General features: G+C 36.0%; 5 non-coding genes across 5 annotated transcripts; 2 read left to right on the forward strand and 3 right to left on the reverse strand.

Annotated features, from left to right (window-relative positions):
• Nucleotides 1-3,793: 3,793 nt before the first annotated feature.
• TRNAV-CAC (transfer RNA valine (anticodon CAC)) lies at nt 3,794-3,866 on the reverse strand. Its single transcript has one exon. It is a non-coding gene; the product is annotated as a tRNA-Val (tRNA).
• Nucleotides 3,867-10,269: 6,403 nt separating this feature from the next.
• On the forward strand, nt 10,270-10,342 carry TRNAV-CAC (transfer RNA valine (anticodon CAC)). The gene has a single exon. It is a non-coding gene; the product is annotated as a tRNA-Val (tRNA).
• A 2,592-nt stretch (nt 10,343-12,934) lies between these two features.
• Nucleotides 12,935-13,007, forward strand: TRNAV-CAC (transfer RNA valine (anticodon CAC)). Its single transcript has one exon. It is a non-coding gene; the product is annotated as a tRNA-Val (tRNA).
• A 941-nt stretch (nt 13,008-13,948) lies between these two features.
• TRNAV-CAC (transfer RNA valine (anticodon CAC)) lies at nt 13,949-14,021 on the reverse strand. Its single transcript has one exon. It is a non-coding gene; the product is annotated as a tRNA-Val (tRNA).
• A 2,929-nt stretch (nt 14,022-16,950) lies between these two features.
• Nucleotides 16,951-17,023, reverse strand: TRNAV-CAC (transfer RNA valine (anticodon CAC)). The gene has a single exon. It is a non-coding gene; the product is annotated as a tRNA-Val (tRNA).
• Between the last annotated feature and the right edge of the window lie 514 nt (nt 17,024-17,537).

Genomic DNA, 17,537 nt, shown 5'->3' on the forward strand with positions numbered 1-17,537 from the left:
ACACGGCCTCTCAGTCGATAGTGTTAGGTTCAAATAATAATCCATTTGGATATTTTTACTTGTTCATTTTGGATATTTTTAGTTGCAGGTTCGATCCCCGGTCACGCAGATGACCTTATTACCTTTTCTGATATACTAGTCGAACCATTACATTCACAGTTGTGGGCAGTGAATCAATGAGCTTCGGATTCGATACCCGGTCACGCATATAATTAAATAAATGGGTATGAGTGTTAATTCTGACGCAAAACTAACCTAAACTCGCTTATAACGAGTTATATTAACTTACAAAAATGTAGCGAAAAAATATTTTGAAAAAATCGCACCAAAATCCGCTGAATGAGAGTATATTAACGGGACTCCGTAAAAAGGCTGTGCCTAATTACTTTATTCATTAAGTACCGCCCTTCGCTCAAATAGAGCCTTCCGAGCCCTTTGTTCCTTTTACGTACGCCTGAAATATCTCACAATTGATGTACTTTTCATGAAATTTTTCAGTTGAAACAGACATTTGGGCTTTAATGTTGTTTTTTTGCTAGCCCTACATGAGTCGTGTGAAGTATGTTTGGTAAAATAAAGGTTGGAAAACAAATTGGCCTTCTTGGCGCTCACTCATATCCTATAATGTGTGACTGAAACACATTAGTTAGTTAATGTATGTCTTAATATTTAGTGCAATTTGCGTAAATAGTTTTTTATGACATAGTGTAGTGTGTGTAGAACTCATAGTTACATAAGTTAGCTTAAGAACGTATTAACACAGTTATAATAAAAACATCTAAATATATATAACTCAAAGGTGACTGACTGACATAGTGATCTATCAACGCACAGCCCAAACCACTGGACGGATCGGGCTGAAATTTGGCATGCAGGTAGATGTTATGACGTAGGCATCCGCTAAAAAGGGATTTTGATCAATTCTACCCCCAAGGGGATAAAATAGGGGATGAAAATATTACTTCGTAATGCGAGCGGAGCCGCGGGCAAAAGCTCGTCAACCTATAAACACGCCTCTCAATACAGCACGAAGGCTCGTGACCTTCACTACGAGACCTTACGAAGACCTTGATTACATGGCGATCCTGCCAGGCCGGTGCGCGTGTGGCGCTGCCACGTTGCACGGGCACCACACAATAGAAGTGGCAACTGAGCATGCAGTCCACCTGATGGTAAATGGCTACTGCCGCCCATGGACATCTGTAATCAACCGTAGATAGGATTAGATAGTCGGTTACAGCTGCATTACCCTTAGGACTGAGCTGGAACGCCTCGGTAAAATTTCAAGGTGGTAGAACCCTTTATGGTTCGACTAAGTCGGCACCACCGCCACACCTATTTCTGCCTATTAACATCAGTGATTAACGCTGCTGTGTTCTGGTTTGAAGGCTGTGGTAAGGGAGACATACTTTTCGGAAACCTTAGTAAGCTTAGTCCTCAGAGGTAGCGGCGCATATGTGGTAAACCTCAGGTAGGAATATTTAATTCTATCTCGGGTTGATTACAGATGTCCATTGGGCAGACGCCACTAACCATCAGGTGGACTGCATGCTCGTCTGCTACACCTATATTATAAAAAAGAAAAAAATACCCCTGAGGCCTGAGCTGGAACGCCTCGGTGCCCTCAGTAAAGTATGTCTCCCTTATCACTTATCATTGTTGAAGTTAATTTCAGAAAACCAGATAAAAGTCAGAAACAGTAACATTTTCCTTTAAGGAAATCCCCAAAATGGGGCGCATTAATTAATGATACGTTTAATGGCTGTTTCGGCCATCTTGGACCTCATAAATTAATTAATGAACTTAGTTCAGATACTTTTTTCGGCTATCGCACTTTGTTTGTATGAATTAATGACGTGATTGTGTATTGCGGTCACGTTGTCACGAAATTAGAAGCCATTACAGCGAAAGTTACTTGAAAAATATTAATAGGTTCATACGACTTGGGAGTTCATCAACCCATTGTTGTTCCACTGCTGGGCACGGGTCTCCTCTCAGAATGAGAAGGAAGGCCATAGTCCACCGCGCTGGCCAAGTGCGAATTGGTAGACTTCATATACCTTTGAATTTTTTTGTTTAATATTCAGATATGTAGGTCTCCTCACGATGTTTTCCTTCACCGCTTTCAGCACGTACTTAATAATTAATTTGCAATACGCACTTAACTTTAAAAAAATCAGAGGTGCCTCGAACCCCTCAATCAAGAGGCCATGTTTTTTTATTAGTCTATCACGGATTTGGGAGTTCGTAGGAGGTAACTCCGCGCTGTTTAGTATGAAGCAGTTCTGCATTTCGGTGGGAGTGTAGTGGCATTTCAACTTAGTCAGGGGTTGCAATGCACCTGTCGTCCATTACCGATATTTATCATAAAGAGGGCTGCGTGCTCGTTTGATGTCTTTATTGCATAAAAAGCTGAACATAAAAATAGTCATAAATGCCACCTATGGACTAATTTCAAACGACACATATATGTAAGTAGCCTTATCACACCTTTTTTTTCTCGAGGGGGAAACATTCAAAAGATACCCGACGACGTGGGAGCGACGCCGGGTTATGTGGGATTTTTACCGCACTAAAACCCCCTGGTGGCCGTCCTCAACGCTTGTTGGAGAACTGCGGGATCTCCAACGGAACACAACCGGAGCCCTCCAAGCGCGATGTCCAACGGGCTCTACCCTGGGGAGTAGTTTTCGCTCCTCCCACACCATGTAGTGTTTACGACGGTATGCGACCACACATACCGCCGTCCTTCCCGGGGTCGCTTGCTTGACGGTTCGAGCTCCCACTGTTGCCGCTCGCCACCCCGGAAGCCCTCTTTTAGTCGCAGGGACAGGGACAACCCTTATCACACCTACTAAACTATGGACTATAAAATAACGCTAAAACGGTGTGTTATTATTCAATTTAATAACAAAATAAGCTACACAAACCACCGTTCAGCGGTTAGTGTTAAAACATATACAATTCAAGTCTAATTAATTCTGAACTAAAATAATATTGAGCAATATCATTATTCTCCAATGAATTATGATAGGCAATATGGTGAATAATATTTTGTATCATGATTGATTACGTTGCATCCGCTACTATTATTATGTAAAATTTCTCCAAATAATAAATAATTATTGGCAGATTTATTGCGATAATGAATATCACACTATTCGACGTGGTAACTAGAATTTCCTTTTTGAAAATAGTAAATTTTAATAAATTAATTCAATTTTCGTCGATGATGTATTAAATGCTGCAGGGTTTGTATTCATTTATATTGCTTTATATGGAAAGACTTTTTGCATATATAAAGCAATTTTAGGTTCTTTTGGATACAACAAATCCCCACTCTTGATTATTATGGCTATGCCATTTATTGACTTTAAAATTAGAATTATTCTACACAAACACTATTAGGGTAGCTATATTATTATTACACGAGTACGATGTACTTTGAGATGATTTACGCAAATCTATACTAAACAATCTAGATAGACCCGGCTATTATTACATCTCTATGGTTGTCACAATACAAGTATCTATATACTTGTAAGTATATAGATAATCTATATACTTATAATAGTAATGATATGAGAATCTATATCTATGTAGTATCTATATACTTGTAAGTATATAGATAATTGTACTGTGGTTCAGTTTTATACTCCCGTGAGAATACCAAACAATAAATAATTTTTTTTACATAGAAATGCAATTATGTAAGAAAATTGAGTCAGTCCATCGACTACTTGTTATTTTTTTCAAATGCAAATAGTTGAAAAAAAGTGTTTATCAAAAATAATGTTTCCGCCCGGGATCGAACTGGGGACCTTGTGCGTGTGAAGCACACGTGATAACCGCTACACTACGGAAACTGTAACACAACGTTTGAAATTGATAAATATGAACATAACAGATAAAAGAGAAAGATACAAATATATAATGCTTTCGGCATAATATTGGATAATATACTATTATGATGTTGGTGGGAGATTTCCGGTTTAATTCATGGTTCGGCACATATGTATAAAAATTGCAATTAATTTCAAATTCAAATTCAATTTTTTTGCAATTAACACATGGTAGCCATATTATTAATAATTTGTACATTTAGATATGCCAACTTTGCCCACATGTGGATTTCGTCTCATAATTTTTATGTTCTTATCCATTTACTTTAAATATTTTTAGAATGATAAGTAGCCTATCTAACACCATATTAAAAAATATATTTCTGCCTTATTATAACAGTTTTAAGTCTGCTCAGCGCTGCGGTGTTTGACTTGAAAGTTATGTAATAATATATCTTTCAAGTCAGAATGAAACTAGATAAACAATTGTTGTGGTTAGAAAGACATACTTTTTTGAGGCATTGCAGCTTAGTTCTCAGGGGAAGCGGCGCATCTGCGACCGAGCCCAGGTTTGAATCTAATCTTATCTGGGGTTGATTACAGATAATCACGAACGGCAGTAGTCACTTGCCTATTATAAAAAGGACACAATTATACGAAGCTTTCCAACTTAGTACTCATCGGTAAGACTTGGCAACGGATCTCAATAGGCAACGACCATTTACCATCAAATAAAATACACGCTTGTTAGCTAAAAAAGAAACAAAATTAGTCTTTGCTAGTTCTCTATAAAAAATGAAATTACAGTCAGGCTATCGTATTAATTCCTAGATAAATCATAATGAGGCTTCCCAATTTTATCTTGTACTTAAACCTCTAATTTAATAATCATGATCCATTTATCAACTTACGACACGACTATCTCAATTACGTAGTACCTACCAGTCGTTACGATTCACAGGCAGCAGATAACTAAATAGACAGACGCAATGATGTCACAAAACGAAAAAAAACAACCTACGTCCGGTCGTAGAGCGGTTTGATCGAGCTCGAGTTATGCGAGAGGGAACCAGTAAAATAAATAATGGAGAAGAACAATATATAATGGAGAATATTGGTCACGTAATATAAATAACGTTATAATAAACATTAACTTGGGACAGCAGAATCGTATAAATTCCACGAATCACATTGGGTCTGTGAAATTCGAATTGAGGCACCATTGATTTTTTAAAGTTATGACATTAATTTTACTAACATTTTCTTTAACGTGCTGAATATACAGATAAGCCACGTTAATCTTTCGATATTATGTCTATATTTCAAGTTATAACTAATTTAATAAATACAAAACTTCTTTAAAAAGTAAGGGAAATACTATGAAAACAATCTTTTTACCTAAGATTTCGATTAACGACAGATGAACTCTACCAGTACTCAGTTGACTTGCGTGATAAACTTGGGCATAGTATAATTTTGAGTTCGTCACGGGACGAGATAAAATATATTTTATTACAGAGGTCCTCGAGGGACCTATTCGGAAGACGCAAGTGTGTGTGTGCTGCATCAAGGACAACCGTCGCCAAGGGAAGTTGCGACACCACTCACTGGTATTTATATATTATTTACACCTACACTTCTTGTCACTAGCGCACAAGAATCTAAATTACATAGACCTGAAAACCCAGTGACTTAAAGTCATACATTTTTGTCCTATTTCATACTACTATGAAACTTACCCTCATGGAACAATAACATATAAGAACATTCACTCAAAAAATATTTCTCAAACAAAACCATAATCGTAAGCTTACAAAAAATACTGACCACATCTTGTTACAACCATCCACATCATACAAACCGGTTACGTATAAAAAGCGACAGTAACAGGTCGATAGCCGCAGGTGCAGCGGACAGATGCGTCGCTGTATGTAGGGGCAAACAATTGACTCCTGACCGTTATTGGGTTAGGATGCACCTACTTGCGAGTATAGGTGAATTTATAGGTTGCATATTTGCTTCTTTTGATGAAATTTAAGTAGCTTTTTTATATAGTACAAATAGCAAATAAGTACGTAGTCTATCTGATGGTGAGTTTTTATGGTGGTAGAACCCTCTAGCAATAGCAGTGGTTAAGAAACTCGGCCTCTCGATCGAGAGGTCCGAGGTTTAAATCCCAGGCACCTCTGATTTTTCAAAGTTATGTGCGATATGTGCGATATGTGTATGTACCTGAGAGATTTATAAAAAAAAATCTCAAATCAACCTACCCATTTTCAGGCAATAAATGATTTGAATTTGAATTTGAATCTTCCTGATGGATAGTTGAAATCTATAAAAGCCGCGGGGCGCTATACGTTTCAAATATACATCAGCTATTTTAAACGCAATATAGCTCAATCTTATATTAGTTTTCCAAATGCAATAAAAAACTACTCAAAATACAACAGTGAAGATGGTAGAACTCTTTGTGGTTCGACTCCGGCGGCACCACCGCCACACCTAATTCTACCTAATAACAGGAGTGTTAGGCGCTGCTGTGTTCCGGTTTGAAGAGTGTGGTAAGGGAGACAGACTTTTCTGAGGCGTTCCAGCTTAGTCCTCAGGGGTAGCGGCGCATCTGTGGCCGACCTCATGTAGGAATATCTAACTCTATCTGGGGTTGATTACAGATGTCCATGGGCGGCAGCAGCCACTTACCATCAGGTGGACTGCATGCTCGTCTGCTACACCTATATTATAAAAAAAAAACAAGCGCTGCAAAATTAATTTACAAATATTCAAACAATTGTCAACAATAACTGAACGGGAACTTAAAATTAATCATCACGCATAATATTATTCATCATTGTCTATCATAACTAATTGGTGAATATTGTTACTAAATTGAATTATAATATTTTGGTGTAAAATTAATTAATTTTTATTGCATAACGGTTAATACAATAGCTATTATGCACTTTTAATATTTTTTTCACTGACCAATTATGAATTAACTTTTGGGTGGAGCAATTTATTAATTGAATTAACTTTTGTTTTTGTAATATAGATATTATTTTATTAGTATAGTACTTACGTAGTTTAGTAGTCTACTACTTACGTAGATGCAGTGATAGCCTAGTGGTTAAGAAACTCGGCCTCTCGATCGAGGTGGCCGGGGTTCAAATCCCAGGCACCTATGATTTTTCAAAGTTATATGCGTATAAGAAATAAGAAATTAATTAACTTGGTAAACGGTGAAGGAAAAATATCGTGAGGAAACCTGCATACCTAAGAAATTTATAAAAAAATCTCAAACGTATTAATCAATTTTATTATTCAATTTCTTCGATCACTAATAAGAACTAGATACACAATCAGCGACAAAAAAATGGCGCGACGAAAAAAGCACCCAAATAGACATTTGGGTGCGCTTTTAGGTTAGTAGTGTTTGAACGTTCGGAGAATAAACATGCCTCAGTGCTCGTTCAAAACTGCAAAAATCACACGTCTAGTACGCTAACAAATGATGGAATATCGTATTTTCGGTAAGTATTATTATTATAAGTAGGTAATTGCTATCACTCAATTATAAATACTGCTATTTCGTTCGTAAATAATTTATTTTTAAGTTTTAAAAATTATCAACAAAAATCAACAGAATGTATAAACCATTTAAATTGTAAAGTCTGTTACTAAACGTACAATTCTTACTATTGCAAGCCCACTTGATTTGTTCGGGTTACATGGTGACTCTGTTCTAACTTGAATGGAGACGCTATTCTTTTATATTTTTTTCTTTAATTTAATTATTTTTTTTTCTTTTTTTTGTTATATAAAAATATTTGTTTTGTATAATAATTAAACATAGGCAATGAGTAAATAGTAAATGAGTGAAATGAAATTATTAAGTAAATTATTATTTAATATATTTTATGATGTCTTTTCATCCAACTGCCGCGACAATAGTCATAGAATTATTATAATAAAGTCTATTGTCGAAAGATACACTAAAATAAGATTGCTTAACATAGCCAAAAAAGATACGGAAAAAAAATAAAAATCCATCGAAAAGACTGTTTTCCAATAAACTCACTTCATTCAAGGGAATTAATGGCATCCTGTTGATTCCATATTTTTATTTTTACTCGACTGCCAAGGAAGGGTTATGTTTTTTGCACGTATCTTGTATGTATCTTTATAAGCGGACTTTAGCTGCACTGCATTTTATTCCCTCGGATCTAACATACGGCTGGGTGAATTTCGACAGTTAAGGTGTCATTATATTCGTCTCAAATATCCAAATGTCCTTAGATAGGTGTTGGAAAAAACTCTAAATTTAAGAAGAAATATACAACGGATTTCTGTCACTACAAAGTAAGCAAGTAATTTAATTAAAATAATCAAAAACCCGACTGCACTATAAAGGCTGAAGTAGAATTTTCAAAAACAGTGAAATAGGCGTTTCATCATTTTTTAGCAAGAAAGCCAAAAAAAAGTTTTATAATAGGTATCTGCTTCAAAAACAAAAGATGTTCAAACAATATTATCCTATTTTATCTTCGTAGGGCTCATTTACGCTATATAAAGAACCTATGTGTAAAATTCCAGCACGCTAAAGATCCGCGGTTTCCCTTTACGTTGGTGTCTGGCGCAGTAACTCACGCATTTAGTCAGACAGTCACCTCGATGTGTTATACACATGTATATATCATATAATATGTTTGTAATCACCTTTTAATTTCCTTTATTTTGATACCCCACTCCATAGTTTTGGTTAACTTTTTTTAAAACGTGTTACTATTCCGGAAAAACATCCACCATTTACGATTTATAGAATATATAACTTCAGTAATTCAAAGTTCTAGTAATTATTTTATATCGTTAGGGGTAGAATTTCATTATTTTTATCCAACAAGCCAGATACAAAATTTCATAGTGTTTGCGTCAAAATTGACGGTTGTTCAAATTAACTTTTAACCCTTATTTTGCCCTCTATGGGGTTGATTTTTCGGAAAGGGATAAATAGGTGTGTCTTTATTCCTATCCAGAAAGCCAAATACTAAATTTTACAGTAGTTGCTTCAAAATTAAAGGATTTGAAAAAAACTGTCATCCCCTGTTTTACCCTCTTAGGGGTAGAATTTCCAAAAGGCCTTTCTTAGTACTTATTTACGCTATATAGCGAACCCATGTGCAAAATTTCAGAACTCTAAATTAAGCGGTTTTGGCTGTACGTTGATTTCTGAAAAATGAAAAAATCATTTAGTCAGTCAATCAGTCAGTCACCTTGCTATTTTATATATATACAAATTATATGTTTTTATAATCTCCGTTTAATTTCCTTTCATTTGATATCATACTCGATAGGTTCGGTTAACTTTTTTTGAAATATTACTATTTCGCGCCAAAAATCCGCCATCTTGATTTTTTTTTTTCTAACACCTATCTAAGGACACTCGGGTCATTGAGACGAATATAATGACACCTTAATTGTCGACATTCATCCAGCCGTTTGTTAGATCCGATCAAATAAATAAAGACAAACATACAAGATACGCGCGAAAAACATAACCCTTCCTTGGCAGTCAGTAGGACTACCATGAGTTTACAAAAGTATTACTCGCTAGCGACTGCGTAAAATAAATGTATGAAAAATTGTACAGCGCCTCTGGTGGTTACTCGTAGAACTAAATTCCGTAGTGTGAGCCACTCGTAACGTAAAAAACCTATCGAAATCAAATCGCTAGCGAATGTCATTATGATCTATTGCCATACAAATTCGGTCCCATGAGTCATAACTTGACAGACGTTGTCAAGAAATACCGTAACGATAGTAGTTATGTTATTCACTATCAAAATGACAATAGTTTTCTATTTACAATTTCTATAGTGGCGTTTCTATGCCAACAACTCATGGTAGTGCTACAGGTAAAAATAATTGAAATAAATGTTGGTTTACTAAATATTTATTTAGTCGTGGGCAATATATTTCGTTGGATAACGGCGTAAACAGCTTGTTGATTTTTTAATTAAATTACTTGTATTTGGTTATATTTTAATTTTAAACTTATTATATTTTTATTATAATAAATTGTGACTGCATATTACTTACTTTCATTGATAAATTATTATTATGTTCATTAAAATTAATTACTTCGACCTAATAAAAATATTAAAAGTAATGACAGTTCGTCTCCACTAATTCCTTGTCCAAGTGACAAACCACGGTCGTCAATTTTTTTTTTCTTTGTTTTTAGCGTCAATTTGACGCCACTTTTTAAGTTCATTTTTGTATGGGATTGTGTATCTAGTTCTTATTAGTGATCGAAGTTCAATTTCAATTAAAAATACAAATCTGGAAAAAACATAAGTGCTATAATCATCATATTGCTCTACGAAAGAAATAACAGAATCATGTTATTAGTAATTTAGCAAACTCTGGTACCGTTTCCGTAGTGTAGTGGTTATCACGTGTGCTTCACACGCACAAGGTCCCCGGTTCGATCCCGGGCGGAAACATCATCGCGTATTGTAATGACTTTTTGTTTTTTTTTTTTTTATTTTATTTATGCTATAATTCTCATCTATTATTTTAAATATATAACAAAAATTTTTTTTTTTCATTCAAATTTTAAACCATCAAATAATATCAGTCATAGTTTTATCCTAAGTAACTCGAGTGTATATACTACTACTTTTAAATTAACTTTAATTAAATATCTTATCATATTGATGAATATCTATGTTACGTTTACGTGTATGTGCATATAAAAGACAAAAATACATAGAAATGAAGGTGGTAGACCCTGTGGTTCGACTCCGGCGGCACCACCGCCACACCTATTTCTGCCTCATAACAGCCAAGTTAGCGCTGCTATTGTGGTTTGAAGGGTGCGGTAAGGAAGACATACTTTTCCAAGGCGTTCCAGCTTAGTCTTCGGGGGTAGCGGCGCATCATAAAATGTTGGTAGGCTACAAGATTATTTTAAAGTTTTAAGTAACTTTACTGTTTATAATATTTAAAAGTAGCAAAGGAGAAAGTACTCCAATTGATGGTAAGAGGTCATTGCCGCGCATGGACACCTGTAATCAAACCTAGATAAGATTAATTTCCTACCTGTGGTCGGCGATTACGCGGTGCTACCTAATAGAACAAAACTATTAATTGAACCAATTTATAACAGTTTATTATTCTCGCGCAAAATGCAACTCAAACGTCAAGAGCATTCTTTTTCTTTTTTATGCTAACCCATACAATCGTACCAGCCAGTGATAGCCTAGTGGTTAAGAAACTCGGCCTCTCGATCGAGGGGTCCGAGGTTCATATCCCAGACACACACCTCTGATTTTTCAAAGTTATGTGCGTATTAGAAATTAATTATCACTTGCAAAACGGTGAAGGAAAAATCCTAAGGAAACCTGCGCACCTGAGAGATACATAAAAAACTGTCAAAGGTATGTGAAGTCTACCAATACGCACTTGGCCAGCGCGGTGAACTATGGCCTAATCCTTCTCATTCTGAGAGGAGACCCGTGCCCAGCAGTGGGACAGTATATGTTGATGACGAGTGACTATACAAATGGGCACATAAAACAAATAACACAAAATAAGTAATTAAAATAATGCTACAATTAAATGTTTTGAATGTATTTCTAAAATACCCCTGAGGAGTAAGCTGAAAAGCCTCAGATAAGTATGCCTTATTATACTTCAAAGCGGGACACAGTAGCGCTTAACACTGTTATTAGGAAATATGTGTAGATGGTACCTACATGGACAAATCTACACCAAAAGACTCTACAGTGTACAATACACATTCATAAGCAATTGTCGACCCGCGTGGCGGAGCGGCCATCATACCTGTTTGACGCGCAAAGGGTCCCGGGTTCGATCCCCGGCCAGACAGATATCTAAATGATGAATTTAGATTTCTGTTTCCGGGTCTGGTTGTTTGTGTATTTGTCTACGTGTGTGTCCATGGCACCCACGACACAGGGAATCCTGGTGTGGGGCTGTGAGTGTAGAAAACGTTTCTTTAATTATAAGCTCCAAATGCCTTACTTCTGTGGTTGACGCAGAAGGCACCACTGCAGAATCAGGGTTGAAGAGCTGACGGTCAAATTTTCCATCATATCATGTTAATCTAGATTCAATGTTCATTTTATGTTTCAAGACCATTGGGTGGCCAGGAGGTAAGTTATCATAAAATATATAAAAAAACAGGGGTAGTTATGATGATTTCCACCCCATAACTCAAAGTTCTAATCATCAGACCATATTCATGTCAAGATAGGAAAGTACTGCAATGAAACACCCTTTCATATGAAAAAAAAGGAAATTTAAATTGTTTAAGAAATACTCGAGTTATTAGAGTTTAAAAGAAATCAGGATTTTCCAATTTTCCGGGAAATTTGGCAAAAAAAATAAAATTTCCTCGAAATGGGACCCCCTGTGAAACTAGCCGCACTTAATGGTGTTTGAGTCATGGCGATGGGTCTCGGCATCGCGAAAAAATTGCTGGACGTACATAAAAAAACGCGACGAATAGATAACCTCTTTTCCCTTGGGAAGTAAGTTAAAAATACATTGCAATAAAAATTAAACTTGCTCTTTCGTTTAATCATTGCGCAACTTTCAATATTAACCCTAAACGGACAATAATATTGCACAATTCGCAATATTGCATAATATAATTAACCATTTAGGTGACCTCTAAGTGATCATAATCAACCCATTACTGTCCCACTGCTGGGCACGGGTCTCCGCTCAGCATGAGAAGGATAAGGCCATAATCCACTGCGCTGGCCAAGTGCGTATTGGTAGACTTCACATACCTTTGAGATTATTTCTTTATAAATCTCTCAGGTATGCAGGTTTCCTCACGATGTTTTCCTTCACCGTTTAAGCAAGTGATAATTAATTTCTAATACGCACATAATTCTGAAAAATCAGATGTGCGTGTGCCTGGGATTTGAACCTCGGACCCCTCGATCTAGAGGCCGCGTTTCTTAACCACTAGGCTATCATTGCTCACTTTGTGTGTGCTATATCATTTATTCCCAAAGAAATAACAGAATCATGTTATCAGTAATTTAGCAAACTCAAGTACAGTTTCCGTAGTGTAGTGGTTATCACGTGTGCCTCACACGCACAAGGTCCCCGGTTCGATCCCGGGCGGAAACATTGCATTGTTATGTGTGTGATTTTTGTTTTTTTTTTTTTTATTTTATTTATGCTATAATTCTCATCTGTTATTTTAAATATATAACAAAAATATTTTTTTATCATTGAAATTTTAAACCATAAAATAATATCAGTCATAGTTTTATGCTAAGTACCGCGAGTGTGTATACTATAATTTTTTAAAATAAGCTTAACAAAATGTCTTATAAATAATAGTTAATATCTATATTAACTTTACCTGTATGTACATATAATAGACAAAAATACATAGAAATGAAGGTGGTAGAGGTGGTGGTATCATTATACCACCACCTCTACCACCTTCACATTATAATTATACTTATCCAAGGCGTTCCAAATTAATCCTCGGTAGCAACGCGTGATTGCCGACCTCAGATAGAAAACTAATCTTATCTAGGTTTGATTACAGATGTCCATGTGCGGCAATGGCCACTAACCATCAGGAGGACTGCATGCTTGTCTGCTACTGTTATATACAGTAAAGCCTACCCCTGAGGACTAAGCTGGAACGCCTCAGAAAAGTCTGTCTCCCTTACCACACCCTTCAAACCGGAACACAGCAGCGCGTAACACTGCTGTTATTAGGCAGAAATAGGTGTGGCGGTGGTGCCGCCGGAGTTGAACCACAGGGTTCTACCACCTTCATTTCTATGTATTTTTGTCTTTTATTTGCACATACACGTAAACGTAATATACATATTCATCAACATTATAAGATATTTAATTAAACTTAATTTAAAAGTAGTAGTATACACACTCGAGTTACTTAGGATAAAACTATGACTGATATTATTTTATGGTTTAAAATTTCAATGATAATAAAAAATATTTTTGTTATATATTTAAAATAACAGATGAGAATTATAGCATAAATAAAATTAAAAAAAAAAAAAACAAAAATCACACACATGACAATGCAATGTTTCCGCCCGGGATCGAACCGGGGACCTTGTGCGTGTGAAGCACACGTGATAACCACTACACTACGGAAACGGTACCAGAGTTTGCTAAATTACTGATAACATGATTCTGTTATTTCTTTGGTAGAGCAATATGTTGATTATAGCACGGCGGTGGTGCCGCCGGAGTCGAACCACAAAGGGTTCTACCACCTTCAACATGTGGTGTAATCCAATAATAAATAAATAAATTACAGCAGCGCTTAACACTGCTGTTATTAGGACATAGGTGTCGGTGGTGCCTACAGTGACAAATCTACACTACAAGACTCTCATCATCATCATCAACCCATTACTGTCCCACTGCTGGGCACGGGTCTCCTCTCAGAACGGGAAGGATTAGGCCATAGTCCACCGCGCTGGGCAAGTGCGTATTGGTAGACTTCACATACCTTTGACATGTTTTTTTATAAATCTCAGGTTTGCAGTATTCTCACGATGTTTTCCTTCACCGTTTAAGCAAGTGATAATTAATTTCTAACACGCGCATAACTTTGAAAAATCAGAGCCTGGGATTTGAACCTCGGATCCCTCGATCGAGAGGCCGAGTTTCACCATTAGGCTATGACTGCTTTAAAGAACCCATTTCACAATTTCTCCATTTCTAAAATCAGTATATACAATAGACTCTTTCGTTGGAAACATCTGTAATCAACCCTAGATAAGATTAGATTCCAATCTAAAGTCGATCATAGATGCGTTGCTGTGGATTAAGTTGTCTTGGAAAAGTATGTCTCCATTAACACATCCTCCAAAGCGGAACCCAGCACCCCTTAACACTGATGTTATTAGACAGAAATTGGTGTGACGGCGGTGCCGTTGGATTCGTATACTACAGTCTAGAAGACCCTTAAAAACCCATCTCGCAATTTCTCTATTTCTAAAATCAGTACATACAATAGACTCTTTCGTTGGGAACATTAGTGCCCGACTCGCTGTAATATGATTTGAGAGTATCCGGCTCGAAGGACCAGAGATAATTTATTGTGTTAGCGCTGGGACGGGGCACTTATGGGACAGGCTGTGCCGATAGTATACTTCCATCCTGCTTTCCCGAGCTTTTACCATTGAAAATTTCAATTAAATAATATATTTTTAAGAGATTTTTTTCATATAGAATAGTTAAAGAGCATACTTGCTTCATGGTAAGTGGCTATGCAGCCCATGGGTATCTGTAATCAACCCTAGATAAGATTAGATTTCTACCTAAGGTCGATCGCAGATGTGTTCCTATCTCTCAGGACTAGGAACGCTTCGGAAAAGCATGTTGCCCTTACCACACCCTTCAAAGCGCTTAGATAAGACAGGAATTGGTGTGACGGCGGTGCCGTTGGATTCGTATACTACAGTCTACAAGACCCTTAAAGAACCCATTTCACAATTTCTCCATTTCTAAAATCAGTATATACAATAGACTCTTTCGTTGGAAACATTAGTGCCCGACTCGCTGTAATATGATTTGAGAGTATCCGGCTCGAAGGACCAGAGATAATTTATTGTGTTAGCGCTGGGACGGGGCACTTATGGGACAGGCTGCGCCGATAGTATACTTCCATCCTGCTTTCCCGAGCTTTTACGACTGAAAATTTCAATTAACTACAATATATTTTTAAGGATTTTTTAAAATATAGAAATAGTAAAAAAGCATGTCTGTCTGGTGGTTAGTGGTTAAGCCGCCCATGGATATCTATAATCAACCCTAGATAAGATTAGATTCCTACCTACCTAAAGATCGATCTCAGATGCGTTGCTATTCCTAAGGAGTTATTGGACTGCATGCTTGTCTTCTATATCTTATATATAAAATCCTCGTGTCACAATGTTAGTCACCGTACTCCTCCGAAACGGCTTTACGGATTTTCACCAAATTTTATATGCATATTCAGTAGGTCTGAGAATCGGCTCCTATCTATTTTTCATACCCCTAAGTGATAAGGGTGGTTCACCCTTAACATTTTTTTATTTATATGACAACACAACGTTTGCCGGGTCAGCTAGTTAATATTTAAAAAAGAAAGGTTACCGAAAAGTTATAGAAAATATATTATGTACTATGTACGACACTTGTATGTCTTTCTATATACTACGTACATACATATAATCATATATATAAAAAAAATCGATACATTCCTTTGGAGGGGTAAAAGTAGAGCTCATTTGCAATAGGATTTGTCATTAAGTACCCTAGCCTATAGTGATTTGTTTTTGAGATATTCAAGTTTTTGTGTTTTTATTTCTAAATACCGATTTCAGGCAAAAAATAAAATGCTCGTAAGTGAATGTGCTATTTTGATCCTATTTTAGTGCATAACCTTATACCTAACATCGCAACACTTCCTTAAAATGACAATACGCTATAGTAGTACTCTTAAACTTTACGTTATGGAGGTCAATTTGCTAGAGTTCAATAAAAAAACCCTTTTTATTTCCATTTCAGAGTGAATTTGAATAAAAAAGTTGTATGGAATGTGTCGTACAAATTATTAAAATAATAGCCCTATTTCACTAGCTATAAAACTTTTATCTACATTGACAATCACAACAATAACACAGTTTAAAGAGTTACCTAGAATAATGTGCTTCACCTGTGGCGAACAGTAAGACTCTAGTGCAGCTTTTGCGAATCCAAAAATTACTGATGTTCCGAATATTTGTCTTTAGCTAATAACTTTTTTATTTAAAAAAAATACCGTAATATTTGGTAGCACTTTGGATAGCTACTACTAGCTAGCTATTAACACACACACACGCAAATCTATATAGATATACATTATGCGGCCTTTTTATTATATTAATCTTATTTTAAAAGTATTTTTTATATCCAAAATTTAACATAACGTTATATTATAGTGAACTTTAAAATTTTATTGATAATAAAAAAAAATTGTTATTTAAAATAGTTTTTTTAAAACAGAATTAAGCAAAAAAAAAAGAAAAAAAAACGAATGGATATTGTCAACGATTGTTTCCGCCCGGGATCGAACCGGGGACCTTGTGCGTGTGAGGCACACGTGATAACCGCTACACTACGGAAACTGTACTGGATTGCGCCAAATTACGTATAACATGATATTTTCATATTCTGCAACGATATCTATTTATATCACTTTAAGTCGATATTTCTTATGATTGGACGACCTGCGTAGGGGAGCGGTCACCATACCGATTCAAATCTAATCAAATCATTTTTTTTATTCAAAATAGATTATTTACAAAGCACTTTTTGAATCTCAATACAACTACCATTACCTCCACTTCACAAGGTGTTTTGTTACGGAAAATAAGCGAATCTTTCACCTTGCTTCACACTAACACGATATCACATTCCCCATGTTCTACCACCATCAAAAAAAACTAGATACCAATAAAAATACAATCAACCTACCCTTTCCCTAACGCTCCGTAGCTTAACACAATAAATTATATTCCGGTCCTTCGAGCCGGATATTTCTCGGCTGGCTCTCAAATATATCGCATTGTCTTGCAAGTTGACTGAAATGTAGATAATGTGATTTATGTATAGATATTAATATATTATTGCGATAAATAT

Source organism: Epargyreus clarus, unplaced genomic scaffold (assembly GCF_041222505.1).
Source record: "Epargyreus clarus isolate Ecla_fem2 unplaced genomic scaffold, WU_Ecla_fem_2.2 ptg000011l, whole genome shotgun sequence".
NCBI lineage: Eukaryota > Metazoa > Arthropoda > Insecta > Lepidoptera > Hesperiidae > Epargyreus > Epargyreus clarus.